Below are 25,833 nucleotides of genomic sequence, written 5' to 3' on the forward strand. Positions count from 1 at the left end.
TTGCGTTAATGATATGCAAGATAGGCGTTCCCGTCTAAAAAATTACTCAGAGGCATGTGCGCCGTATTTACACTCCCGGCAAAAATGAAGCCCGGGAGTGGGCGGGTCAAAAAAAATTATGTCCAGCCGCTTTTGCGTCGTTTTTTAACATCTGGTCAGGGCAGGCGTTAAGGGACCTGTGGGCTCGGAAGGAGCCCAGAGGTGCCCTCCCATGCCCCCAGGGACACCCCCTGCCACCCTTGCCCACCCCAGGAGGACGCCCAAGGATGGAGGGACCCATCCCAGGGAACTTAAGGTAAGTTCAGGAAAGTATTTTATTTATTTTTTGTGGCATAGGGGGGCCTGATTTGTGCCCCCCTACATGCCACTTTGCCCAATGACCATGCCCAGGGGACATAAGTCCCCTGGGCATGGCCATTGGGCAAGGGGGCATGAAACCTGTCTTTGCTAAGACAGGAGTCATTTCAATGGGGGTTGGGAGTCAAAAAAATGGCGCAAATCGGGTTGAGGCGAAAATTTTGCCTCAGCCTGACTTGCCCCATTTTTTGACGCCCAAGCTCCATATTCCCCTACGCCGGCGCTGCCTGGTGTAAGTCATTTTTTTTTACGCACACCAGGCAGCTACGCCGGCTAACGTCATTGAATAAATACGGCGCCCGCATGGAGCTTCAGAATGACGTTAGCCGGCGTTAGATTTTTTGACGCACAACAGCGTTGGCGCAGTTGTGCGTCGAAAAGTATAAATATGGCCCTTAAAGTCTTGTGGCACTACAATGAAAAACATTCTCCCATCCATGGTATTCCCTGAAATTCACAAGTGGATTTTGTTGATGTCATGATTCTGTAACATTTGTTCACATAATGATAATCAAACATCTTTAAAAGACGCTTTAATGCTACTCAACAGGTATATTTGCTAATTGCCATATGTTGTTTCACATGTAACACTATATATGCAATAATTTAATAGAAAGATGACCAGTTTGCACTGGCTGAATTGCCAAATTGTTTTATTATCGCTGGGAAACTGTCAATCTGTAAATGACCCCCTATATGTTACAACCTACAACCTGGGAGTGACTTTTTGTCAAGGAAAGTAGATGGGATGCATTGCCTTTAAATTAATTTAATGAGTCAAAATTATTTAATGATGTAGTTTGTTAAAGTAAATTTAGAACTACTTGAATGCCAAACATCTGGAAGTAAACAATATATAACATAATTTCTGAAAATGTATAGTACAATTCTGAATAAATCTTAAGAGGCAAAGTATACAAGAAAAAGCATGTTATTCACAAGGCAAATTAAATTCACTTAAAGAGAATATTTTACTGGGCTGCTACTTCTTGTAGTAATAGGCGATCCCCTTCTGTTTTCATTAAGCCCTGCAGTGAGTGTGATAACTAAGCTGAAATACATTACGTTTTCACCTCTCATAATAGTGCACACTTTTACTCCATCTATGGTATAAAAACACACCGCTAAGGCCCATATATTTATTAAAGGACCAGGTAATGGGCTCCTACAGCTAAACTTTGAGAAAGGCACATTATTATTTAATATAAGACACTTACAGCTCCTTACTCCCCAAGTAAACTGCATTGGGCGGGGGGGTTTAAAAAGAAGCCAAGCAGATGACCAATTATTGCCCTCGTAAAAATGCCAATTGACCATGTATAAATATTATAATTTGTTTCCACTGGACCAGGGTGGGGTATGTTCTCCCACTGTCACAATAAATGTCATCAATGCCAAATCTTTAATTTAATCAACTCGGAGGCCTTACCTGAAACAGAAAATTTGCATTACTGTAGTTTACTTAACGAGCACTATTAATGTTTTAACATCTTCTGTATTTCACCATCAAAAACTCTTTCCTTATATCTTATTATTAACTGTAGTGTGTATTTACTTAGGGGCATATTTAAGAAAAGTGTGCTGCACCTAGTGCAGCTCCACTTTCCCTGCGCCCCTTAACGTCCCCCTACAACCACCATGTGTGCGTCGTATCTAAGATATGGCGCACCATGGCGCAGCGTAGGGGGCAATAGCGTAATTTTTCATGACGCTATTGATGCACTCTGCAGGAGTAGCGCCAAAATATTGGCGTCACTCCTGCAGAGTAAATAGGGGCCCATTATAAATAATGGAAGCCCCGTTTTAACGCCTGCTCTGAGCAGGCATTAAAAGTGCTGTAAAAAATGACACAAAGACATCTGTTAGATTTCCTTGCACCACTTTTTCACCACCTAATGGGGGAACGCCCCCTTTGCATACATTATGCTCGGTGCAGGCATAATGTAGCGCAAAGGGTTACTAAGTGGTGCAATACGTGCATTGCGCCACTTTGTAAATATGACGCAAGGGTTTTGGCCTCGTTGGGCCACATTAGCGTAAAAAACAATGATGCTAATGTGGCACAAAGTGGCGCTAGGGGATTATAAATATGACCCTTAGTCTGTACTAAATTTTGTAATTTGCATTCAATAACTAGAACAAGAAACAGTGAGAAGGTTAATACTAATGCAAGAGATTCAGTGGCAGCAGGGATCCTGACTGGTGGATGCCCCATTTCACACCACTTACAGCTGCCTGTTACTTCCCAGCTGAGTGCTTGCTGGAAGTAGGCCTATGCCACCTTTGGCTCTTCAGGTACAGGACGTGACCTTAGGAGGTGAAAGGGCTTTTACAACAGTAAAGATACAAAGTAATAAGCTGCAATTTAGTGATGGGGAAAATAAAAGAAACTGCATCTATTTCATTATATTCTCAGGACTTTTTTTAACCTGTACACTGCACGTCCTGCCCCTTACTATAGCAAAAGGAATTGGCAATTCTGAAAATAGAGGACGATCTAGTGAAGTTAATTCCGTACAGAAAAGTACACGCTTGATAGTTAAATTTGTCCGAAGATAAAAGTAATAGTAAGGAATAACAGAAGTGGCACAATGTGGAGTTTGGCGGAGTGGGAGCTCCCCAGTACATCAGCTTTGATCCTGCTGGCCAGACTCGCAATAGCCCTGCTTTATTGAGAGTTGGGTGAGGTGCTGAGTTTGTAGCTCCAAAACATCAGCTGACTTTACTAACACAAACCTCTGACCATGTGGCCCTTAAGTTAAACTGACTCTCCTCCTGCTCTATTTAGCCTCCTCTGCATCTGGGGCATTTATATTTTGTTTTTCAATAGCAAAATTGGAAGTACCCGAGTTTGTTTTTAGAACATCAAAAACGTTTACCGAGTGTGCACAGCAAACACGGCCCCCGCTCTTTAGCCTCGAGGGCAATGGCTGTAGCCACGATTTCTGTGAAGGTTTAGAGATGTCTGTGAGGCAAGTGGATTCTCTAAATAAGATGCACTCACCTCCACCAGGGAAGCAGGGGCTATACCTCTGCTGACCGGGTGGGATGAAAGACCCTGCTCTAGGGTCTAAATGATGTCATAAGTTTCCAAAGCAGGTCAAGTTAGGTGTGTTTGGTCGGAAGTCCTTCTGAAGTCAATAAAAGCGAATCTTATTTGGAGGGTGAGGAAGGCATTCAGAGCCGCTGAGCCCAATGAACTGTAATGGTGGGATCTGACTTAGTTAGACAGGGTTGTATGCAGTGCTTAATTTGTGCTTGTTGCTTCCGGTGCTGAGCACCGGCACTTATTTTGAGGGGCCGGAGCTTATTCCTCTGCCTCAAGCGTTTGCTGCGAGCAAAAGACATATATGGGAAAGGCGGAGGAAGGGAAAAACGAAAAAGGGCACAAAGGAAGAAAGTAGAAAGCTGCAGGATGGCTTCAGGATTACTCTGCCTTGGTATTCTGTGTTTTCACATTTAATTGCAGCAGCTGCTTGTTTAAGAGGGCTAAGGGCACCGGCACCTTTTTATTTAAAAATTAAGCGCTGGTTGTATGACATTACAACGAATGCCATTACCATGCATGCTTTTACCAGACATCCTTTACCCTGCAATGCCTTTGCAACGCATGGCCTTTACCATGGAAGTCTTTACCACGCATATGTCTTTACCACATATAAAAACATCGCGTGGTAAAAGATGCGTGTAAAAGGTAGTGCGTGGGAAAGACCGTATTGTAAGAATGTTTCCTTCAGACAGTAAAGATGAGCTCATGAAGGGTGATACTCCATACATGAGGCAGCGTTGAGTGTTTTGCTTTCTATTTATTACTAAAAAGTGTATTAATCCTTAAAGAAAAAATAGTCCGCTGCGCTGCAGTTGACACTCAGGGGCCCACACTGTTTCCCAGGAATTTGATTCTGAAAAAGTGGAACTATAATAATAAACTCCACACGATACCAGGATTCCGTTATCGTGGCTATTCTGAAGCAGAGCCTTGGTTTGCAGTTGCTCTCCTGGGTTACACCCCTATTGAGGCCCAGGCTGCAGTTTCTTTGGCAGGCTATATTGCTGGTGGGCTTCAAGCTTTTCTTTGTTCCTTCTCCTTCGGGTACTGTCTCACTGCATCCAGGCTGTGCTGGCTGCACACTTCCCTGAAGACTTCACCCCTCAGTGCCAGGCTGCCTGGGACAAGTTCCTGGCCGCAGTGTCTGCCGTCCTGACCTCCAAGTACAGATAAACTCTGGTCTTACTTCAAGAAGGATGTATACAGTACAGAGAAAATAATGCTGCTGATATCACACAATAACTGCTGCAAATGTGAGGGGAAAAAGCTGATTTCCAGGATTTTATTTTATGTGGTCATAGAGTCCACAGCTGTTTTTTTGTAATAAAATCTACCTGTATAGAAAACCCAATTCTTTCGTCTTACAACTCGTAATTTGTTTTCTTTATTCGTCTTATTTTTATATATGTCTTGCTTTACACAAACCCTTCTTGAAGGTGATGTAATGTGAAAGAAATACAACCTTCTCTTTAAGGACAACCTCATCATTGGAAGTAGAGGTGATGATGTAATTAAGTTCAAAGCAGAAAGATAAGTCTATGGCGGTAAATTGGGGGGTACTGGTGTTTTTTATGGTGTAATGGTGAGTGAGTAAGGGCGAGAAAAACATGAAAAGGGACATTGGACCCTCATTTCTTGGTGACCAGGACTTCATATTGCATAATTTTTTCCACACAAATGTACTGATCCTGTAGGGATTAGTAGTTAAAGGATGCAAAATTAACTCGGAATTATGAGTTTTCTCTTATGGCATGGGGGTGTACTGGAGATAACTATATTACTCGAAATGAGGACCAGAATCTCACTCAGCACAGAGGGAAGCAGGAAAGGGGCTTGAAAATGAGGGCCAATTCTGAGATTTTCTTACTTAAGAAACTGTTGGAAAAAATATTTAAAGATAGTTTGCCAGAAAATCTGAACACGATCCATTACACCAGTGAATCCCACCTTTTTATCGCCGTGGACCGGTAAATGTTTGATAATTTTTCCGTGGCCCGCTTGTTTTCATTTAATAATTTTAATTTAATTGTATTTAAACATGCCTTCAAGATTTGAAGACCTCGGGCGGCCCGGTGCCGATTGATCCACGGACCGGCACCGGTCCGCGGCCCGGGGGTTGGGGAACACTGCATTACACCACCCACAGCAGCATGTTTTCAGCCGTAGAATGTCAGGCAATAAAAACTGTTTTTTTTTACTGTGGTATCAGGTAGATATTGATGAATGTAGTCTTTTTGGATTTAGAAAATTATTTTGACACTAATACACGTGCTCAACTCATTGGCAAACTAAGGCCCATATTTATATTTTTTTAGCGCCCGCATTTGTGTCATTTTTTGACGAAAAAGCAGCGCAAACTTTCAACATACAATTGTATTTTGTAAGTTTGCACCGATTTTGTGTCACAAAACGACGCATATGCGGCACTAAAAAAGTATAAATATGGACCTAAGTACCCTTTTGATGGGTACAAGTGGTGACCTTGACTAGAAAATGGTCCAGCTACAAGCATTAGAAGGTGCTGGTGAATGGGATAAACTCTCTGGTGAGGATGAGGCCCAGGGTGCTATAGCCAAACTGCATCGTCATGTGGCTCACCCCCCCCACATTCAAAATACCAGCACAGCAGGTGTTAAAAATACTCCGAGATATCCAACTCACAATATGACCTTTCAGTGGTCCAGGCAGGGATGAAAGTCTTTGCACAATGTAGACAGCGATGTAATTCTACCCATGTTGACTTTTTGGACTGACCATGTGTTTTTTCCAAGTGGCCACGGTCCACATGAGTGCATTAAAGGTGTTTTTGTGCTTCATTAGCAGAGCACAAAACCATTCGTAACAGGAGGTGCAACCAAAATCCATCTACCTTCCATGGAAGACATTGGTTACTGTACACTGTCTATAGCAGGGAGACTAACCATTGTTACCAAATGACTGGTCCATGAGGTGGAAAGGCATTTTTTTCCTGTACCCTAGAAGAGTTGTCTTTTTTCCCGTTAGAAAAATTAATTCAGTTCCTTTACACCTAGTGTGCTTTACTGTCTCTCATCAGAATGTGTGATGTATGGTTGAGGCTGCATGAGGTATAGCAGAATATGAGTACTAAATAATTTGCTGCAGAAATACCATAGCAAAAATATTGATGAACAAAACATCGACAAGAAAGTATAAGTTTGCTATACTTAACGCCAATTCTACGTACTTATGCAGTACACATGTGGCAATTTACCCAGATGTGGAGTTAACAATAGTAAATGTGGGATTTCTTTTGGTAGAGGGGCGTTTCAACCTTGCCCTGGCCCAAATAAGGAAGGTGACTTGATTATAAAATGAGGGTGTTCCCTACTATATTTACTAATTGCATGTAGGTCAGATTTGTCTGTAAGGTTTTGTGCGGGGTTTTCTGAAGGGGTGTTTGGCTATCACATGCCTACGCCAATCCTGTGTCAACAATAGTTGCATTATTTGATAGTAGGTCACCTGTGGGAGCGATGATGTGGATGAACCAACAGATAGGAGGGCGGAATAGGCATTTAGACCCAGGCCCAGATCTCCCTGTGCTGCTACATTGCTCTTGCTCCTGTCTTCTCATTGCGTTTCCCCTGTTTTGAGAATTCCTTCTCCTTGTTTTTCCCTCATTGTCACTGCTTTGCCTTGCTTTTTGCCCACTTTTTTGTGTGCCTTCTCCTTGTTATTCCCTCGTTTTCACTGTTTCCTTGATGCTTTTTTCCTGTTTTTGTGTGCTTTCTCCTAGCTTTTCTGTTGTTTTCACTACTTTTTCCTTTTGTCTCCTGTTTTTGTGTGCCTTCTCTTTGATTTTCCCTTGTTTTCACTGCTTTCTCCTTGTTTTTTTCCAGTTTTTTGTGCCTTTTCCTTACTTTTCACACATTTTCACTGCATTCTCCTGTTTTTTCCCCATTTTTGGTGTGCCTTCTACTTGCTTTCCCTCGTTTTCACTGCTTTGTCCTTGCTTTCTCCATTTTTTTGTGTGTCTCCTCCTTGCCTTTCCCTCATTTTCACTCCTTTCTCCTTGCTGTTCCCCTATTTTTTGTGTGCCTTCTCCTTGCTTTTCCTCAATTTCACTGCTTTCCCCTTGCTTATTCCTTTATTGCCACTCCCGCATGCCGCCTGTTATTTCCTGCATCCCGCCAAGCCAAGCTCACTGCTTCTCAGCATCTCTCCCGCCTCCCTGGACATACTTAATGGAGGCAGAAGCACAACTTCATTGAGCAGATCCCTGCATTGTCCCTCCCACCACCTCCCAGCACCCCTCCCTCCTCCCAGGACCTACTTAGTGGAGGCTAAAGCACAACCCCATTGAACAGGTACCAGGCCCAGCTCTCCTGTGCTACTGCATTGCTCTTGCTCCTGTCTTCTCCTTGCTTTCATTCCCATTTTTTGAATACCTTCTCCTTTCGTTTCCCTTATTGTCAGTGCTTTCTCCTTGCTTTTTCCCCTTTTTTTTGGTGCCTTCTCCTTGCTTTTCCCCTATTGTCACTGCTTTCTCCTTGCTTTTTCCTATTTTTTGTGCGCCTCCTCCCAGCTTTTCCCTCATTTTCACTGCTTTCTCCTTCCTGTTTTCCTATTTTTTGTATGTCTTCTCCATGCCTTTTCCTCGATTTCACTGCTTTCTCCTTGCTTTTTCCTTTATTGCCACTCGCACATGCCACCTGTTATTTCCCGCTTCCTGCCTATCCAAGCCCACCACTTCTCAGCATCCCTTCTCCCAGGACCTACTTAATGGAGGCAGAAGCACAACTTTATCGAGGAGAACCCTGCCTTGCCCCACCCACCGCCTCCCAGCATCACACCCTCCTCCCAGGACCTACTTAATGGAGGCTAAAGCACAACCCCATTGAGCAGGTACCAGGCCCAGCTCGCCTGTGCTACTGCATCGCTCTTGCAACTGTCTTCTCCTTGCTTTTATCCCCATTTTTTGAGTGCCTTCTCCTTGCTTTTCCCTCATTGTCACTGCTTTCTCCTTGTTTTTTTCCCCATGTTTCTTGTGCCTTCTCCTTGCTTTTCCCTCATTTTCACTGCTTTCTCCTTGCTTTCCCTCATTTTTTATGTGCCTTCTCCTTGCTTTTTCCTTGTTTTCACAGTTTCTGTTTGCTCTCCCCACTTTTTGTGTGCCAGTGCCTTGAGACCTTCACTTGTGAATTGCAGTGCTTTATAAATTCTTGACTGATTGATTGATGTGGACCAATAGACAGATGTACAAACAGACAGGTTCACACCATTCCAGGAAGAGATCAAAGGATCAATGCACAGGTCACTGGGCATAAACCACTGGGGATAGCTCTACTGCCTTCAAATGGGGAGTAGTAACTCTGCTGTGTATGACTAGAGCAGAGGTCTCCAAACTTTTTAATGGCACCCCCCCCCCCCAGTTGAAAAATAAAAATCATTGGGCCCCCCTCAGAATTTTTCACAATTATTTTATAAACATGACAATGTTTAAATATGTCTAAACCTATTTAAACATTGCAGTTAGGTACTGTTACCTTTTTAAAACTGCAATAACATGCTTCTGCTTAAAACAAAGGCCTGTTATCGATATAATATTTATTTTGGTCAGAGTCTGCCCCCCCCCTGGGATCACTTGAGGCCCCCCAGTTTGAAGATCTCTGGACTAGAGAGTTATAACACTACTGTCTGTACTGAGCAAGAGATCAGTCACCAGGGCAAGAGATTACTCTGCCAAAAGTGAGAGATAGTTCAGCTGTCTTAGGAATAACTGTGCTGACTGTGACATAGGTGATCTCATTCTGCTGCTTGTGACCTGTGAGAGATAGTGCTGCTGTCTGTATTGAGTGACGAGCAGGTCATGACAGTACTGTTGTGTTTTTACCCACAGACACTAAGAGGCCTTCTTGCTCTCTCCAACTATAGAAATATTTATCTGTACAGCCCAGAGTTGAGGAGAGCATTAATAGGAGAAGGAGCCAAGGGAGTGCCAGTCACTCATTTTACCATTTGACATTAGAGGTCTAGGCACAGTCAGGTCTTAGGTTCCTGGGGATGGGTGCTGGTGTTCTCTGGCCCAGATGTAGCAATGCTAGGATGCTAGACGTCTTGCCAAGATCGTAAAATGCCAATGTTGGTGCTCCACTGGGTCAGTATTTGTCTAGGCCCGACCATGTTTGTGCACACCTTTCATTGAGTTAGGGAAAGCAAGGGGAAACTGCCCTGAACTGGTCTCTCTCATTCGAATGAAGGTGGGTGACCACGTCCAGATAACCGAGTGTTAATGACAAGCAAGTAGGCAGTAAGTGGGATTTGGCCTAGGTTTGGGAAGGCAGAATGTGACGTGAAGACTTGTTTGGGCTTAGTAATTAGTGTGACAGCAAGAGCAGTGATAGAAAGATGTTAAGGAGAGAAGTCTGGGTATAGTATTTGTTGGAATGTGGCACCATTGTCATGTCATGTAACATTACGTCCTGTTATATGATGTGAAAGGGTGTTCCGTTATGTAATGCTTGGTTACTATTATGTTATCTTCCGTGATGTAATAGTATGTCATGCAACGGTGTACTGAGAACACCGAGCTGCGGTACATTATGTTTTTATGTTATTATGCTAAGAAAGGTCACTGGATGTCATGATATGTTTTCCTATGATGCGATACTATTTTGGTATATTATGGGATGGGATGGAATGTTTTGGCAATCTAAAAGCAGACTATCTTCCAGGGCCACGAAATTGGGTAGCAGACTGGTATTTGAGGAACCTCTGTGATGCCAGCTATTGGTATCTAAATGGGCATATTTTCATGACTCTAAACATGGTTTTGGAACCATTCAGCGCAGATCTGTTTGGCTACAGGTTAATAGTTCAACTTCAGAGATATTACAACCTGATACCAGTGCCGAAAGCATTAGCGATAGATTCTTTTTTTGCAGGATTGGTCTATTGGAATTCAGTACACTTTCCCAACTCTTCCCATGCTGCTCAGGTGTGCGGTGCAGTTTGTGCAGGCAATTGGCAAGGATGGTGTTGGTAGTACCACTGCGAACAGAGCAGCGTTGGAAAACATCCCACTTGGAGCTCAGAGCAGTTTACCCAGTTCGTCTGCCAGCATTGCCACAAAGGTTGAGGGGTCCTCAAGGGCAATATTAGAAGCCTGCTCTGGGGTGCAACCTCACACCGGTAGCATGGAACCTCGTAGGTTTCTTGCAGACATGCCAGGACTTTCAGAGTCTGCTTCGGGCATATCCAGGCCTCATGGGCGCAAAGTACAAATAACGCATATAGCTCAGCATGGCAGTTTTGGAATGTCTACTGCATGGAATGGTATTTGGATCCTGTTTTATCAAATGTCACAGGAATTTCACATTTCTTGGCCTCTTTAGCAGCTGGCCTGGAATCCAATGGGATTTTTAATGGATACTGGTCCGTGATATCAAGAGGACAAAAATAAGCTGGCTGGGAAGCAGGTTTGCGAACTCCCTTTGTTTGTTCAGGTTGATGAAGGAGCTTAGATATGCAAATCCTCCTAAACTGAGGTATTCTGTGTTATGGGGAAGCTACTCGAGATGAAAGGGAGGCACATTCCCTAGACCAGCTCCAGGCAGTTGAGACATGTGAGAATTCAAACTGCCAAACCATTTGTCTTGGGTAGCTTTTAATCTGGGCCTAAGCACTCGGCCCACTGATCAAGCATTTGTTTGGTCAACATAATTTCTCTCACCGATCGAACCTTTTATCGACCATGTGTGACATTACGGGGCCCTAATTATTGTGCTCATTAAGTTGGCACAGTTTGAAGCCAGTGTGACATTGATATATATGCATTTTCTGAGGCATATCTAGGCACCTTGGCAACTATGTAATTTAAACGGTGGCCATTTGACCTACACCCTGAATTTTTGAGTGCTTCACTCCTTGGAGAAACTTACCTCTTTGTCTCTTTCTGATACATGTGGATAACGTTGGCCACATCTAGATTAGTTATACATCCGACTAAAGTTTTTACATTGAGTTGTGTCCTTGCTGGATGCTTGGTATCTGCTCTGTCCAATTCTGATAATGACCCTAGAACCTTGTTGCGGTCGAAACTTTGTCAAGATTACATGGCGCAAGACCTTCGAGAACTGTGTTGGTCATCATGGAGCTTTCTATTTGGTCACTGCATTATTCTATATGCACTCCATGTAATTGTGAGAAAGTAGCCTCTTTCTAGCCTTGTTACCCCCACTTTTGGCCTGTTTGTGAGTGTATGTCAGGATGTTTGTCACTGTTTTCACTGTCTCACTGGGATCCTGATGGCTAGGCCCCAGTGCTCATAGTGAAAACACTATGTTTTCAGTATGTTTGTTATGTGTCACTGGGACCCTGCTAGTCAGGACCCCAGTGCTCATAAGGTTGTGGCCTATATGTATGTGTCACTGGGACCCTGTCACACAGGGCCCCAGTGCTCATAGGTGTGCATGTATGTGTTCCCTGTGTGGTGCCTAACTGTCTCACTGAGGCTCTGCTAACCAGAACCTCAGTGGTTATGCTCTCTCATTACTTTCAAATTGTCACTAACAGGCTAGTGACCAATTTTACCAATTTACATTGGCTTACTGGAACACCCTTATAATTCCCTAGTATATGGTACTGAGGTACCCAGGGTATTGGGGTTCCAGGAGATCCCTATGGGCTGCAGCATTTCTTTTGCCACCCATAGGGAGCTCTGACAATTCTTACACAGGCCTGCCACTGCAGCCTGAGTGAAATAACGTCCACGTTATTTCACAGCCATTTTACACTGCACTTAAGTAACTTATAAGTCACCTATATGTCTAACCTTTACCTGGTAAAGGTTAGGTGCAAAGTTACTTAGTGTGAGGGCACCCTTGCACTATCAAAGCTGCCCCCACATAGTTCAGAGCCAATTCCCTGAACTTTGTGAGTGCGGGGACACCATTACACGCGTGCACTACATATAGGTCACTACCTATATGTAGCTTCACAATGGTAACTCCGAATATGGCCATGTAACATGTCTATGATCATGGAATTGCCCCCTCTATGCCATCCTGGCATAGTTGGCACAATCCCATGATCCTAGTGGTCTGTAGCACAGACACTGGTACTGCCAAACTGCCCTTCCTGGGGTTTCACTGCAGCTGCTGCTGCTGCCAACCTCTCAGACAGGCAGCTGCCCTCCTGGGGTCCAGCCAGGCCTGGCCCAGGATGGCAGAACAAAGAACTTCCTCTGAGAGAGGGTGTGACACCCTCTCCCTTTGGAAAATGGTGTGAAGGCAGGGGAGGAGTAGCCTCCCCCAGCCTCTGGAAATGCTTTCTTGGGCACAGATGTGCCCAATTCTGCATAAGCCAGTCTACACCGGTTCAGGGACCCCTTAGCCCCTGCTCTGGCGCGAAACTGGACAAAGGAAAGGGGAGTGACCACTCCCCTGACCTGCACCTCCCCTGGGAGGTGTCCAGAGCTCCTCCAGTGTGCTCCAGACCTCTGCCATCTTGGAAACAGAGGTGCTGCTGGCACACTGGACTGCTCTGAGTGGCCAGTGCCACCAGGTGACGTCAGAGACTCCTGCTGATAGGCTCCTTCAGGTATTAGTAGCCTATCCTCTCTCCTAAGTAGCCAAACCCTCTTTTCTGGCTATTTAGGGTCTCTGTCTCTGGGGAAACTTTAGATAACGAATGCAAGAGCTCATCCGAGTTCCTCTGCATCTCTCTCTTCACCTTCTGATAAGGAAACGACTGCTGACCGCGCTGGAAGCCTGCAAACCTGCAACATAGTAGCAAAGACGACTACTGCAACTCTGTAACGCTGATCCTGCCGCCTTCTCGACTGTTTTCCTGCTTGTGCATGCTGTGGGGGTAGCCTGCCTCCTCTCTGCACCAGAAGCTCCGAAGAAATCTCCCGTAGGTCGACGGAATCTTCCCCCTGCAACCGCAGGCACCAAAAAGCTGCATCACCGGTCCCTTGGGTCTCCTCTCAGCACGACGAGCGAGGTCCCTCGAATCCAGCGACTCTGTCCAAGTGACCCCCACAGTCCAGTGACTCTTCAGCCCAAGTTTGGTGGAGGTAAGTCCTTGCCTCCCCTCGCTGGGCTGCATTGCTGGGAACCGCGACTTTGCAGCTACTCCGGCCCCTGTGCACTTCCGGTGGAAATCCTTTGTGCACAGCCAAGCCTGGGTCCACGGCACTCTAACCTGCATTGCACAACTTTCTAAGTTGGTCTCCGGTGACGTGGGACTCCTTTGTGCAACTTCGGCGAGCACCGTTTCACGCATCCTCGTAGTGCCTGTTTCTGGCACTTCTCCGGGTGCTACCTGCTTCAGTGAGAGCTCTCTGTCTTGCTCGACGTCCCCTCTCTCTTCAGGTCCAATTTGCGACCTCCTGGTCCCTCCTGGGCCCCAGCAGCGTCCAAAAACGCCAAACGCACGATTTGCGCCTAGCAAGGCTTGTTGGCGTCCTTCCGGCGGGAAAACACTTCTGCACGACTTTCCAAGGCGAGAGGGATCCGTCCACCAAAGGGGAAGTCTCTAGCCCTTTTCGTTCTTGCAGAAACCTCAGCTTCTTCTGTCCAGTAGAAGCTTCTTTGCACCCGCAGCTGGCATTTCCTGGGCATCTGCCCATCTCCGACTTGCTTGTGACTTTTGGACTTGGTCCCCTTGTTCCACAGGTACCCTAGATTGGAAATCCACAGTTGTTGCATTGCTGGTTTGTGTCTTTCCTGCATTATTCCTCTAACACGACTACTTTGTCCTTAGGGGAACTTTAGTGCACTTTGCACTCACTTTTCAGGGTCTTGGGGAGGGTTATTTTTCTAACTCTCACTATTTTCTAATAGTCCCAGCGACCCTCTACAAGGTCACATAGGTTTGGGGTCCATTCGTGGTTCGCATTCCACTTTTGGAGTATATGGTTTGTGTTGCCCCTATCCCTATGTTTCCCCATTGCATCCTATTGTAACTATACATTGTTTGCACTGTTTTCTAAGACTATACTGCATATTTTTGCTATTGTGTATATATATCTTGTGTATATTTCCCATCCTCTCACTGAGGGTACACTCTAAGATACTTTGGCATATTGTCATAAAAATAAAGTACCTTTATTTTTAGTATAACTGTGTATTGTGTTTTCTTATGATATTGTGCATATGACACTAAGTGGTACTGTAGTAGCTTCACACGTCTCCTAGTTCAGCCGAAGCTGCTCTGCTAAGCTACCATTATCTATCAGCCTAAGCTGCTAGACACCCTATACACTAATAAGGGATAACTGGGCCTGGTGCAAGGTGCAAGTACCCCTTGGTACTCACTACAAGCCAGTCCAGCCTCCTACATTGGTTGTGCAGTGGTGGGATAAGTGCTTGAGACTACTTACCACTCTTGTCATTGTACTTTTCATAAGAGAAAAATATACAAAACAAGGTCAGTGTATATACACATAGCCAAAAAGTTTTGCATTTCCTTTTTTCACTCTTTTCTAAGTGCTGAAAAGTACTCCTAAACTTTCAAAAAGTTCTTAAAAGTTAAAAAAGTTTTTTTCTGTCTTTCCAAAAAGTTCTGAAAACTTTTTTCTCTTTTTCTATCACTTTAACTCTCTCTAAAAAATGTCTGGCACAGGCCAAAGTGTTGATCTGTCCAAACTTGCATATGACAACCTTAGCTGGAAAAGAGCAAGGCGTCTCTGTATAGAGAGAGGTTTGAGTGTAGGGAAGAATCCTTCCTTGGAACTGTTACTAAACATGCTTAGAGAACAGGATAAGGCCATAGGTGCCCCATCTGTTGAAAAAGTACCTAATAGTTCCCAATCTGATTCAGGGACTCCCCCAGGAAAAGATTCAGGAAAGAAACTTCCTAGCCTGCCCATTACTAGACAATCTAGCATAGATGGTAATGATGATGAGCCACACCAAATAAATAGTGTTGTCTCACATCATAGCAAAAGCATATATTCTCACCATACTGGTAGTAATGTTTCTGTAAACCAAGCTGTTAGGGTGGCTTCTGTAAGGGACAGGTCTCCTTCTGTTCATTCCCATCATAGCTCTGTTTCTAGAAATGTCCCTCCCACCAACCCTGATGACAGAATGTTAGAGAGGGAACTCAATAAGTTTAGGGTGGAACAAACCAGACTGAAGCTTAAAAAGCAACAGCTGGATTTGGATAGACAGTCTTTTGAATTAGAGAAGGAAAGACAGAAGTTGGGTTTAGATACCCATGGTGGCAGCAGCAGTATTCCCCATAGTCATCCTGCAAAAGAGCATGATTCCAGGAATCTGCACAAGATAGTTCCCCCTTATAAGGAGGGGGATGACATTAACAAGTGGTTTGCTGCACTTGAGAGGGCCTGTGTTGTACAGGATGTCCCTCAAAGGCAGTGGGCTGCTATCCTATGGCTATCATTTAGTGGAAAAGGTAGGGATAGGCTCCTTACTGTGAAAGAAAATGATGCCAATAATTTCCAAGTTCTTAAGAATGCACTCCTGGATGGTTATGGCTTAACCACTGAACAGTACAGGATAAAGTTCAGAGAGACCAAAAAGGAGTCTTCACAAGACTGGGTTGATTTCATTGACCATTCAGTGAAGGCCTTGGAGGGGTGGTTACGTGGCAGTAAAGTTACTGATTATGAAAGCCTGTATAACACAATCCTGAGAGAGCATATACTTAATAATTGTGTGTCTGATTTGTTGCACCAGTACCTGGTAGACTCTGATCTGACCTCTCCCCAAGAATTGGGAAATAAGGCAGACAAATGGGTCAGAACAAGGGTGAACAGAAAAGTTCATACAGGGGGTGACAAAGATGGCAATAAGAAGAAAGATGGTGAAAAAACTCAAGATAAGCATGGGGATAAGGGTAAAACCAAAGATCCCACTTCAAATCTTAAACACTCTTCAGAGGGTGGGGATAAAACAAATTCTTCCTCTTCTTCCCAACCTGCACACATTAAAAAGCCTTGGTGCTTTGTGTGTAAAAATAGAGGCCATAGGCCAGGGGATAAGTCCTGTCCAGGTAAACCCCCTGAGCCTACCACCACTAATACATCAAGCTCTAGTGCCCCTAGCAGTAGTGGTACTAGTGGTGGGACTGCTGGCAACAGTCAAGCAAAGGGTGTAGTTGGGTTCACTTATGGGTCCATAGTGGAAACTGATGTAATCAGTCCCAAGACAGTTTCTGTCACACCTAGTGGCACTGGCCTTGCCACACTGGCTGCTTGTCCCCTTACAATGGATAAGTACAGGCAGACAGTTTCAATAAATGGTGTTGAGGCCTTGGCCTACAGGGACACAGGTGCCAGTTTCACTTTGGTGACTGAAAACCTAGTGCCTCCTGAACAACACATCATTGGACAACAGTATAAGATTATTGATGTCCATAACTCCACTAAGTTTCTTCCCTTAGCTATAATTCAGTTTAGTTGGGGTGGAGTTACTGGCCCTAAGCAGGTGGTGGTATCACCTAGCTTACCTGTAGACTGTCTCTTAGGTAATGACCTAGAGGCCTCAGGTTGGGCTGATGTAGAGTTTTATGCCCATGCAGCCATGCTGGGCATCCCTGAGGAATTGTTCCCTCTCATTTCAAGTGAAATGAAAAAGCAAAGGAGAGAAGGCCTGAAAACTCAGGATCCCTCTCCATCAACAGGTAAAAAGGGTATCACAGAATCCCCTAACCACCCTACCATTCAGGATACTATTCCTGTGGTGGGAGAAACCTCTCCTGGGGTGGCACCTGTTCCAAGGGAATCATCAGCTGGCAAAGCTGGACTCCCTGAGGTGGAAGTACCTCTCTGTGGGATAACTAACATTGGTGAGAAAAACAGCACCATTTTAGTTAACATGGAGTATCCCTCCAACCCTCCCAGAGAAACTTTAGTGCAGAAACCCTGCACTACCTCACAACACTTAGGACAGCATCCCTGCCCTAGTGTGGAGCTCATAGGACAGCATCCCTGCCCTGCTCCAACTCAAGAGAAACAGCATCCCTGTTCTCTCTTCCAGCCAGATGGACAAAGTTTTTGCCCAGCTATGGCTTTTCTGAGACAGCATCCCTGTCTGGCATTTCCATCACTACAAATAGGTTCAGTGGACAATTCCCACTGCTCTAAACTAAAACTTACTGATAGAAACTCTGAAAATACATCTTCACATTGTTGCTTAGCTAAAAAACTTCAAACAGGGTGGTTTACATCCCCACAGGGAAGTAACCATATAGTGGATGATAAAGGGAGTAACCAGTCTATTGCAGAGCTACTCTCTACTTATCACCACTTAGACAATAAAGTCTCAACTGGCCTCGGTTAGCCTTATTGTCCTTCGTTTTGGGGGGGGTTGTGTGAGAAAGTAGCCTCTTTCTAGCCTTGTTACCCCCACTTTTGGCCTGTTTGTGAGTGTATGTCAGGATGTTTGTCACTGTTTTCACTGTCTCACTGGGATCCTGATGGCTAGGCCCCAGTGCTCATAGTGAAAACACTATGTTTTCAGTATGTTTGTTATGTGTCACTGGGACCCTGCTAGTCAGGACCCCAGTGCTCATAAGGTTGTGGCCTATATGTATGTGTCACTGGGACCCTGTCACACAGGGCCCCAGTGCTCATAGGTGTGCATGTATGTGTTCCCTGTGTGGTGCCTAACTGTCTCACTGAGGCTCTGCTAACCAGAACCTCAGTGGTTATGCTCTCTCATTACTTTCAAATTGTCACTAACAGGCTAGTGACCAATTTTACCAATTTACATTGGCTTACTGGAACACCCTTATAATTCCCTAGTATATGGTACTGAGGTACCCAGGGTATTGGGGTTCCAGGAGATCCCTATGGGCTGCAGCATTTCTTTTGCCACCCATAGGGAGCTCTGACAATTCTTACACAGGCCTGCCACTGCAGCCTGAGTGAAATAACGTCCACGTTATTTCACAGCCATTTTACACTGCACTTAAGTAACTTATAAGTCACCTATATGTCTAACCTTTACCTGGTAAAGGTTAGGTGCAAAGTTACTTAGTGTGAGGGCACCCTGGCACGAGCCAAGGTGCCCCCACATTGTTCAGAGCCAATTCCCTGAACTTTGTGAGTGCGGGGACACCATTACACGCGTGCACTACATATAGGTCACTACCTATATGTAGCTTCACAATGGTAACTCCGAATATGGCCATGTAACATGTCTATGATCATGGAATTGCCCCCTCTATGCCATCCTGGCATAGTTGGCACAATCCCATGATCCCAGTGGTCTGTAGCACAGACACTGGTACTGCCAAACTGCCCTTCCTGGGGTTTCACTGCAGCTGCTGCTGCTGCCAACCTCTCAGACAGGCAGCTGCCCTCCTGGGGTCCAGCCAGGCCTGGCCCAGGATGGCAGAACAAAGAACTTCCTCTGAGAGAGGGTGTGACACCCTCTCCCTTTGGAAAATGGTGTGAAGGCAGGGGAGGAGTAGCCTCCCCCAGCCTCTGGAAATGCTTTCTTGGGCACAGATGTGCCCAATTCTGCATAAGCCAGTCTACACCGGTTCAGGGACCCCTTAGCCCCGGCTCTGGCGCGAAACTGGACAAAGGAAAGGGGAGTGACCACTCCCCTGACCTGCACCTCCCCTGGGAGGTGTCCAGAGCTCCTCCAGTGTGCTCCAGACCTCTGCCATCTTGGAAACAGAGGTGCTGCTGGCACACTGGACTGCTCTGAGTGGCCAGTGCCACCAGGTGACGTCAGAGACTCCTGCTGATAGGCTCCTTCAGGTGTTAGTAGCCTATCCTCTCTCCTAAGTAGCCAAACCCTCTTTTCAGGCTATTTAGGGCCTCTCTCTCTGGGGAAACTTTAGATAACGAATGCAAGAGCTCATCCGAGTTCCTCTGCATCTCTCTCTTCACCTTCTGATAAGGAAACGACTGCTGACCGCGCTGGAAGCCTGCAAACCTGCAACATAGTAGCAAAGACGACTACTGCAACTCTGTAACGCTGATCCTGCCGCCTTCTCGACTGTTTTCCTGCTTGTGCATGCTGTGGGGGTAGCCTGCCTCCTCTCTGCACCAGAAGCTCCGAAGAAATCTCCCGTGGGTCGACGGAATCTTCCCCCTGCAACCGCAGGCACCAAAAAGCTGCATCACCGGTCCCTTGGGTCTCCTCTCAGCACAACGAGCGAGGTCCCTTGAATCCAGCGACTCTGTCCAAGTGACCCCCACAGTCCAGTGACTCTTCAGCCCAAGTTTGGTGGAGGTAAGTCCTTGCCTCACCTCGCTGGGCTGCATTGCTGGGAACCGCGACTTTGCAGCTACTCCGGCCCCTGTGCACTTCCGGCAGAAATCCTTTGTGCACAGCCAAGCCTGGGTCCACGGCACTCTAACCTGCATTGCACGACTTTCTAAGTTGGTCTCCGGCGACGTGGGACTCCTTTGTGCAACTTCGGCGAGCACCATTTCACGCATCCTTGTAGTGCCTGTTTCTGGCACTTCTCCAGATGCTACCTGCTTCACTGAGGGCTCTCTGTCTTGCTCGACGTCCCTTCTCTCTTCAGGTCCAATTTGCGACCTCCTGGTCCCTCCTGGGCCCCAGCAGCGTCCAAAAACGCCAAACGCACGATTTGCGACTAGCAAGGCTTGTTGGCATCCTTCCGGCGGGAAAACACTTCTGCACGACTCTCCAAGGCGAGCGGGATCCGTCCACCAAAGGGGAAGTCTCTAGCCCTTTTCGTTCCTGCAGAAACCTCAGCTTCTTCTGTCCAGTAGAAGCTTCTTTGCACCCGCAGCTGGCATTTCCTGGGCATCTGCCCATCTCCGACTTGCTTGTGACTTTTGGACTTGGTCCCCTTGTTCCACAGGTACCCTAGATTGGAAATCCACGGTTGTTGCATTGCTGGTTTGTGTCTTTCCTGCATTATTTCTCTAACACGACTACTTTGTCCTTAGGGGAACTTTAGTGCACTTTGCACTCACTTTTCAGGGTCTTGGGGAGGGTTATTTTTCTAACTCTCACTATTTTCTAATAGTCCCAGCGACCCTCTACAAGGTCACATAGGTTTGGGGTCCATTCGTGGTTCGCATTCCACTTTTGGAGTATATGGTTTGTGTTGCCCCTATCCCTATGTTTCCCCATTGCATCCTATTGTAACTATACATTGTTTGCACTGTTTTCTAAGACTATACTGCATATTTTTGCTATTGTGTATATATATCTTGTGTATATTTCCTATCCTTTCACTGAGGGTACACTCTAAGATACTTTGGCATATTGTCATAAAAATAAAGTACCTTTATTTTTAGTATAACTGTGTATTGTGTTTTCTTATGATATTGTGCATATGACACTAAGTGGTACTGTAGTAGCTTCACACGTCTCCTAGTTCAGCCTAAGCTGCTCTGCTAAGCTACCATTATCTATCAGCCTAAGCTGCTAGACACCCTATACACTAATAAGGGATAACTGGGCCTGGTGCAAGGTGCAAGTACCCCTTGGTACTCACTACAAGCCAGTCCAGCCTCCTACAGTAATGAATTCATATATTAATTGTGACCATTTTTTGTCTACCACAGTTTCAGTTATGATCACAATACCGGGCTATATTTTGGTTGTTATTTCCTTCACTTTCCCCGTGTGATCACTCACACCATAGAGCACCACATTTCTGTACAACTTATGTATATACCTAGTATGTGTATAGTCTTTGTTTATTAACCATGCATCTCTGCATACAAAACAGTGAAAACAATGTGTCTCTGCAAAATAGTATTTAGAATTGTCCAAGAAAGTGTGTATGCTATTAGACAGGAATCAATACTATCTAGATACCGGGTAAACCTTTTGTTTTTTTAGTAATACCTTGTTGGACTTTTGTTGTTGTTCTATATTACGTACCCTGTCCTTTGGAGGTTTAAGTGTAGCTCCTGTGGCTTCAACAATTTGATGCATGTGTTGCCAGAGCCCGATGAACCCAGTGCACCGATATTTCTAGGATGTAGGCTGGGCCTCGGGTGCATACTGCATACTTGACCAAACTCTGGGTCAAGTTTACTAACCTTGTCAAAACACAGTGCAGTAGCCAAAGCTGTTGTGCTGCATTATATGAAATGAGAGACAGAAAAACAATGTCACATGTGCTGTTTTTCTCGCCTAGCGCTGGTGCTGTTTAGGCAGCCTTGCACCAACGCACAAACCATTGTACCGTAGTGCAAAGGTGTGTGTGTAATAGCAAGCTTATGTTTTTGCACTAGAAGGTTACCTTTCCATCCAAAAGCTATACTTTGGCACAGTTTAAAACTTTTCCCACTTTGTATTTGTGCTGCATGTATGGCCACAGCCCGATAAACCCAGTGCACAGATATTTCTAGGATGTGAGCTCGGTCTCCGGTGCATACTGCATACATGACCAAACTATGGACCAAATTTACTAACCTTGTCAAAATGCAGTGCAGTAACCAAAGCTGTTGGGCTGCATTGTATGAAATGAGAGACAGAAAAACAATGTCACATCTTGGTGCTGTCTTTCTCTCGCCAAGCACTGGTGCTCTTCAGGCAGCCTTGCACCAACGCACAGACCATTTATCTTAGAGCAAAGGTGTGTGTGTGATATCAAGCTATGTTTCTGCACTAGGTTACCTTTCCACACAAAAACTATGCTTTAGCATAGTTTAAAACTTTTCCCACTTTGTATGAGTGGTGTACAATGCAACATACATAGAATGTGTAGACTTAAAAATTGCAACACTGTTATGCCCGCCTCAATGAGGCATCCTTGGTTGACACAAGTTCCTGTATACAAGTGTTAGTAGATGGAGATGTGCATCAAAAGTCATGGGTGGTTGCATTGGAACATCCATGTACCACCCACTGCAGGTCCACTGAACACAACATAGCACAACGTTGAGTTATTTTAGGGGACTTTCCAGCACAAATCATGATTTGGTTTGGAATGAAAATCTCATTGCAATACTTTGCGCAGGGTTTATGTGGGGAAGGGCACAAAGGGTCAGTTAACTTCCACCTACATGTGAAGCTCCCTAAAGAAGCCTGTTCACCATCTGTGCACATGTGTGACAAGATGTCAAAAGCCACTGTGTGCAACACTCTCCAAGATACTAATCCAATTAATAGTGCACATGTGGCCAGAGTTCCATATTCCTATTTCTGTAGTCACCTCCAAGGTCGAGGCTCACGTTTTGGTGGACATGCCTGATAAGGTTTATACAACACACTGCATGCAGCCCTCTGCAAGCTTCAGGCTTGAAATCTAGAGGTTGATTTATCAAGATTTCATGCAAATCAACACAACAAGATGCCTTGCTGCACTGCAATGCATGAAAGATAGAGGGCAGGAATGCACTATATTTAACATTATATGGCACATTCCTGGCCTCTCCTTGTGATAGCGCACAATGTGCTGCCTTGAGCTGTGGGGCAAGGGCTCCTGTGTTGTTGGCTGGATTGTTTTGCAGGAACAGACACCTTCCTGAACAAACAAAAAAATCAGTAGCAATTTCCTCTTTCTAAGCATGCTGTAGAATTCAGCACACATAGAAAGAGGAAACAACGAGGAGAAATAAATCTATTTCTCCTCATTGCGCCTCTGGTGGGAAGGTACACAATTCTGACACATTCCCAGGTCTACCAGTGTTGGTAAATATGGGAATGCATTAGATTGCATTAGTGGATGCGTGGGAACACCGATGCTCCACCCACATAACGCCCCCACCATGGAGTGTAGCTCAAGGCAGAGTCTTGCGCTGTCTTGTCCACAGGGTGGCTTTGTGTAGCTTGGTAAATCTGAATCTAGGTTTTGCGTCCCTTTGCATCATCTTGTGTGTCGCAAGAGCGATGCAAAGCATTGATAAATTTGGCCCCTTGTGTACAAGTGCCCACTGTCCAATATTCTTCCATGTGCAGTCACACTACATGGTGCGGACTCGCCCTTCGGTCCACATGTGTGACAAGATTCCAACATCCTTTTGAGTGAAAGCCTTTCCTCTACACAGACTCGGAATATAGTGCACATTCGACCGGACCCAATTCGCTTTTGTGCTAAACCTGGCAGGATGCAGGGTCACGCTTTGGTGCACGTGCGTGACAAGACCCCGACGAGACTCTGTGTGGGGCTATCATCTACAGTGCAGAACGTAGCATCTTGTTCATGTGTGCGGCCAGACTTTGCTGTTATCTGCAGCTTAGAGCATCTGGTGCATGTATGAGTAACCGGACGCCACCGAAGACCTGGCGATGACGTGTGAATGCCTGTCAGGCCAGTAAAACAAACTCAGCAAGGGGGGCGGGATGCCGCTTTATGTGAAACGTGTCTCCACTTAATATTACATTCTCAATACCACACAGGCTGGGTCTTCCATTATTATTTTACTCAGAAATGCGTAAACATTGGCACATTTAGGCTTCCATCTTGCAGTAGCGCTCGTTTTATTGTGACTGGGTCCATCACTCTCGCCAGTGGCCCTCGTAGGTACCTTGGCGGCTCCATAACCAAGAAATGTATTTCCCCACCCATACCCCTGAACACCTTTGTCACACTGCTATTATAGTGCCCGTGGTGGCTCTCCTTGGCATTCACTCCTATCCCCTGAGCTGCCATAAGCCAGCATTGAGACCCGTATGTGATGGTCGTACAATCTGCTATCGTGAAAAAAGAAGAATGCAGTTTTGTAATTTCAGCTGCGAAAAAATGCCGCTGCTCCGTACTAAGTGGCAAAGTGTGTGCATTGAGCCCAACTTCAGCAAGGGTGTAGATTTTTCAGTTTAAAAGATGTTGAATAATTTCGGAAGAAAAAAAAACTGCGGTGTGACTATTCTTTCCATAAACGTAGCTTTTGCTTGGGTTTCCTCCTGCAAAATCCTTGACCCATTTGATTTTTTCCACCTACTCATTTTAACAAATCGTAACAAATGTCAGAAAATTCACACATTAAAAAAACTTCACACATTTGTAGCACATGAATATCAACAATTACACTACAGATAAAACACACAAAGGCAGATTCACCAAGACTTTGCACCAGTGCAAAGACACAATTAGTGACTGACAGCAGCACAAAGCCACTTCAAAACTTTTGTTTTCATTTCTCCTAAATTTCTTTAGTTACATGTGTGCTGCTATATACAGCAAACAAACAATGTGTGAAAAGTGTTAATGTTAGTCTAGGCATATTTTGTACTGAAAGGGTACCCTCAAAGTATGGTAGACATCATACACATACCTTTACATTATGATGCAAAAGTGTGTGCGTGGCACTAAGCAGCGTGGTTGTGAACCACCGTTGTGGAACAGAGAAGCAGCACCACAGATGAGTCAATATGGCTTTGCAACTCTCTCCCCTAATGCAACACAAGGCAGCAACTTTGATTGCTGTGTTGTGCATCTTTTTACTACATCTGGCCCACAGTGTGTAAATTAGTGCAAGTTGCGTATGGCATCATTACACTGAATCACATGTGGCCTTCTTCAGGCTAATCTATCTATCTATCTATCTATCTATCTATCTATCTATCTATCTATCTATCTATATCTATCTATCTATCTATCTATCTATCTATCTATCTATCTATCTATCTATCTATCTATCATATGATTGCTTCATTATACACAAAGGGATGTGCGTAATATGAGATAATGGTGGCCCGTGGTGATCACTGGCACTCATTTTTGGGTAGCAGCACTTATATCTCTACATCAGACATTTACCAAGAGCAAGAGAGGGAAATCAAACAAAGCAGGAAGACAGAGGAAGTGAAAGATGGAAAAGACGTCACAAAGGGAAGAAGCTGGACCGGTACCAGTGAGATAAAGGGGAAGGGATTGTCTGGTAGTGGATTAAAGTGCCTGAGGCAGATTTAGGACTACACTGCCTTGATGTTCCACACACTGACATTTATCAGGTCGACGGGATTCTACCTAGAGATTTGGGAACTGGCACTCATTGTTTTAGCGAAGGGCACCCAAGGTGAACACCATTTTGGTGTAAAAAAGATACCCCTTGTTTCACGTGCTTAATGAATATAACTGGCATGCGCTGATGAAATAACTGGTGAAAAAAAGAAGCGTACACTTTGTGAGATGATTCATTCAGTGATGGACATGCCATATTGGATACAGGAATTCCATGGGACCTCGTTGAGCAGGGGACTGATTTTAGGGGTGGAAGTACAAGGACGTCTTTGTCTATACAGCCTGGCAAATAGCCATTGGGAATGAACGCACACAGTTTTCTTGTAGACATACATGCAATTCCCCTCCACGCACACAGCTTTCTTGTAAACAAACACGTAATATTCGCCCACCCCCCCACCGACCTCACAAATTGTCCTGCAGGTGGCTTGACTCGCTTGCTACACGCACTCTCTGAAAATTAGGGCTGGTATACACACATTTTCCCAGGTTACTTTTAGATCCCAGTCCACCACTGGACCTACGAGATTTAGACAAAGAGCTGCCAAGTGGCCCCATGTTATGTGTTCCACCTCCAGGCA

At 45.1% G+C, this 25,833-nt stretch overlaps 1 protein-coding gene across 1 annotated transcript in view; it reads left to right on the top strand.

The window, feature by feature from the left end:
- LOC138261445 (hemoglobin subunit alpha-3-like) overlaps positions 1-25,833 on the top strand; it is a 44,119-nt gene that overhangs the window by 2,020 nt on the left and 16,266 nt on the right. The gene's annotated exons all lie outside the window — the stretch shown is intronic.

This window comes from Pleurodeles waltl, chromosome 10 (genome assembly GCF_031143425.1).
Source record: "Pleurodeles waltl isolate 20211129_DDA chromosome 10, aPleWal1.hap1.20221129, whole genome shotgun sequence".
In the NCBI taxonomy this organism is placed as follows: Eukaryota; Metazoa; Chordata; class Amphibia; order Caudata; family Salamandridae; genus Pleurodeles; species Pleurodeles waltl.